This window comes from Lolium rigidum, chromosome 2 (genome assembly GCF_022539505.1).
Source record: "Lolium rigidum isolate FL_2022 chromosome 2, APGP_CSIRO_Lrig_0.1, whole genome shotgun sequence".
Classification (NCBI taxonomy): Eukaryota; Viridiplantae; Streptophyta; class Magnoliopsida; order Poales; family Poaceae; genus Lolium; species Lolium rigidum.
In genome coordinates this window covers 12,058,000-12,062,253 of record NC_061509.1, presented here as the reverse complement: position 1 = coordinate 12,062,253, position 4,254 = coordinate 12,058,000, and the positions used below count along the sequence as shown (strand labels likewise).

Below are 4,254 nucleotides of genomic sequence, written 5' to 3'. Positions count from 1 at the left end.
ATTAATCTACCTAGATGATGACTGCCATTATGATGTGGATATTTTATTTATATATCAAGGAATTATATAAAAAAAAACCCAGCTTCAATCACAACAGGGATTCTTTTAGTGAGATATTTTAATGAGACATGGCATGAAGATCCATGAAAAAAAGATATGGGCTAAGATTTTTTGTGTGAATCTGTGGAATACTCAAGTAGCCCTACATAGAATACTTCTTATACAAAATCTTACATCTATAGGCAGATGTTCAGAGAAATAGGCACCATGTCACATTTTTAAAGTACTATTCTGACTAATGATCATATACCTTCCGTTTAAAAACCCTCCATTATTTGCAGCCAATGAAGGAGATATAGAATATACTTTCACCATCACTGCCGTACGTAATCATGCAGAAATTGTTACTCAAAACATTAAAATAGTTACGCCCAGATGCAGAGTTCTTACATTTCAGCCAATGCACAGTTTTTGCTTGCCTCATATGACAAGGAGTGTTACCTGAGCTCAATAATTCTACGATCGGATACAAAATGGGTATGCTTATTCGGTGGACAGAACTCGCACAATTTTTCTCAGCTCTACAATTTAGATTCATCTAGGAAATCCACTATACTTTGTTGTTTACAAATCTTTCTTGCAGTCTACCATGAAAAAAAATAATGTAGCTTCTGAGCAGAACTGATTGTAGGGAAGGGCAAGACAAAATAATCCTAACTAAATATACCAATACTTTCCATTGCGCTCTCTTTCAAGCATCAATGGCCCATGCCTATGCTTACATAGTACCAATGCAAAAATGAGTTCTACCCATTTTCTCTTTCAGATGAGTAATTTGGAGAACAAAGTATAACAATGCAACAATGAGAGAAGCCCTTGATGCTTCTAATAGGACATTATCAAGACTGCCAATATCAGGTTGTCGCATTAAAGCAAAAGGTTTAATAAATGGACACAAATGAGATATGCAAACCTGTCAGCATGAGAAGTTTGAGGGCAACTCTCCTGTAATGTTATTTGCAAAATTGCAATTGTAAGATAAAGGATAGTAATTATTAAAGAAATTTTGGATTATACTTTCACAAAATAATGAAATGAATCAGTATCTGGGAAGGAAACAGAAAAGAACCCCTCCAAAGAGGGTACAAAACATTGACATTTTGATTTGTTAAGTACAGTATTGTGCGAACACTAACACATTAATGGTAACACCTACAACGCTACGCCTTCAACAGCAAGTCGAGAGCCCACTGGCCAACTCTTTGTTTAAACACATGACCGCATTTTAGTACCCATGATTATTTCATCAAACAATATGAAATGACTGTAGATACATCACGTAATGATCAAGTATTTGCAAGGCTCTATACTTGGGAAAGGAAGACAAACCCTGGACAACAGGATCATGCCAATATTTGGCTCCATTGCATATCCAATTAGTGTTAATTCAGAAATAAATACATCAAAGTCATCATAATAGTAAAATGTACTGCTCCCCCTTTCCATAATAAGTATCGTACATGAGAATCCATTTATACTAAAACAGTGTACTGAACCGCCACAGTGTCAAGATTGAAATATGAAGATATTCATGCGGTACACTTCCTAAGGACTGAGACAAATATCATGATAAAATGATAGTTTTACATAAAATAAATAGCAATAGCTGCAAGACATGGAAAGTTGCAGGCGATGATGGTGCACCAAACTTAAAGTTTACATGGAGTCTGTTTTTCAGCTCTTACATAACGCAATATAACGTTCCAACAGTGGCATGAGCCCTGGTGCTTATGGTAAGAAATTATCCATTTGTCACCAGTGACTTTCACTCCCACCCAGCAGTCTTCCTTGGCACTCGTCAACAGAAAGGGGAAACACAGCTTGCTGCAACACAATCAAGAGCAGAGACCAGAAGCGCAGGGCAAGCTAAGCCAAATCAAAGATCAGGGAAAGGTCAAACATACCTAGGAAAGAAAAATCGAGTCGCCGGCCAGCAGCAAAAGGGTGTAGAGCACGCAACAGTTGCTCAGCCCGCAACAGCAGCAAGCAAGGCAGGTGGCGGATCAAGTCAGCATTCGGTGGCACGACCGTGTGGGGGCTGGCCTATCGGTGGCACGGCATGAAGCTGCTAATAGAGGATCTGCCCGTTTGACTAAAAGCAAGGAAGCAGTGCAGCGGCCATGCGGCTCGGGCGTGGCACACGCAACGACTGCATTAGTAGCGGGTGACCATGGTCATAGCCTCATCAGGAGATGGCGCAGATGGTGGCGCCGCACCAGACCAAAGCGAGGGTTGCAACTCCCACCCCATGTCCACCATAAAACGTTGCACTATGAATTGAACTGAGAAGCCAAAATAGGGAAAAGAACCACTAATCCACTGAAACAATGACCTCTTGGCAGTCTGTATATTCAAGTACAACAGAGAATTATTTTAACTAAAACTGTGTATGTCAACATTTGAGTTGTTCCAATATCAAGATTAAAATATGAATAAAAGTCACACTTTCTAAGGACCTAGGCAAATGTTTTGATAGAAATTTCAGTTTTATGCGAAATAGCAATAGCAATTAGTACAGGAAATAAAAAATTCTAGGAGCCTAAATATGATAATAATCTACTGAACATCAAGTTAACATGGAGAAAAAATATGCACCTTTTACATCTTTGTCTGATGCAACAAAAGAAACTGGACCAGGTGAGGTATATGATAGCATAAAGAATATTCCAAGAGGAACTGTTTTGCAGACTGAGAGAAAAGATCAGTTGGATTTTCAAGAATGACAAGATTCTATTTGGTGACAATTCAATTGATTGATCTATTTGAATATTTTGCTTTCGAAAAAATAGAGAATAATGCTTACTATTAATTAAATATGGAAATAAGTCTCCTTTCGAGAGTCACAAAGAGTAAAAAGTACATACCATTTCAATAAATTATGATAAAGCAAGCAAATGCAATTTGTACGCCATGCATGTCATTGTATACTAATACATCTGGACTGGCAGTATAGAGTTATAAATGCCTAAGTATATTATATGCAACAATGAATACTTTTTTAGCTTACAATTTTCTTGCGCCATATCTAGCAATAAAACCAACACCAGAATTTCCATGTTGTCCAAGCCAAAAAGCTTCGGGGTCCCAGGAAGAGGTTCTTCATGACACTCTGAAATGCACAGGTAAGATATGTACGCTTATGACCAAAGTACCAAAATGGTTGGACATAACCAGGTTAACCCAATATACTGACTCTTAAGTTGTATGTTAATCTGAATACAAAATGAGCAAAGCAGTATTCTCTATATAATTTTCTCACATCCAGACTATTCAACAAACTACTACCTTTGTCCATTTTTTGATGTCAAAAGTTTGTCTAAATTCAAATGTATCTAGACACACTTTAGTGCATAGATACATCCGAATTTAGACGAACCATCAGACATCTATTAATGGACGGAGGGAGTATTAGAGAAGCACTTCTCCATTTACTGCCTAGATGAATACTGAAACTATAAATCCTTGGTTGCAGTACCAATTGTAGGCTGCATTTGTCGTGGAAAACTTATTTGATTCAGCTAAATACGAATATCAAGATTTTATGGACAGGTAAATTTTGAGCAAACCCAAAAAAATGTTAAGATCTTCATTTTTTATTCCACAGGTCTTGACTTGTGGAGAAGATGAACACTAAGAATTTTCTGAACATAAATTCGTATGCACATTGGGTGGCCTAATCATGCAGATTAAGAGCACACCGATTTACTAAATCAAAACTCTCCCAGCTGAGCACAAAACCATCTTCATCTTTATGCTCTCGCTCTCTAGAATATACAACGAACAACTAATTCAATATCACGATCCTACATGGGAGTTGTGCAGTAAGAGAGAGCCACGAGGGCGGAGAGCCGTACCTAAGGCATGAAGCTAGACTTTGGCAACTGCGGCACCGAAATCAACAAGTCCGAGCATAATCTGCCTCCCCGACCTTGGTAACGACGGCGGCCAGCGAAATCAGACGCAGTTGTAGCACCCGTATACATAACCAGGTTAACCCAATATACTGACTCTTAAGTTGTATGTTAATCTGAATACAAAATGAGCAAAGCAGTATTCTCTATATAATTTTCTCACATCCAGACTATTCAACAAACTACTACCTTTGTCCATTTTTTGATGTCAAAAGTTTGTCTAAATTCAAATGTATCTAGACACACTTTAGTGCATAGATACATCCGAATTTAGACGAACCAT

General features: G+C 37.9%; 1 long non-coding RNA gene across 1 annotated transcript; it reads right to left on the bottom strand.

Moving 5' to 3' along the window:
- Positions 1–1,708: 1,708 nt before the first annotated feature.
- LOC124685972 lies at positions 1,709–4,020 on the bottom strand. The gene is made up of 3 exons (XR_006997658.1): positions 3,915–4,020; positions 3,068–3,169; positions 1,709–2,403 (listed from the first exon to the last, which is right to left on the bottom strand). It is a non-coding gene; the product is annotated as an uncharacterized LOC124685972 (long non-coding RNA).
- Between the last annotated feature and the right edge of the window lie 234 nt (positions 4,021–4,254).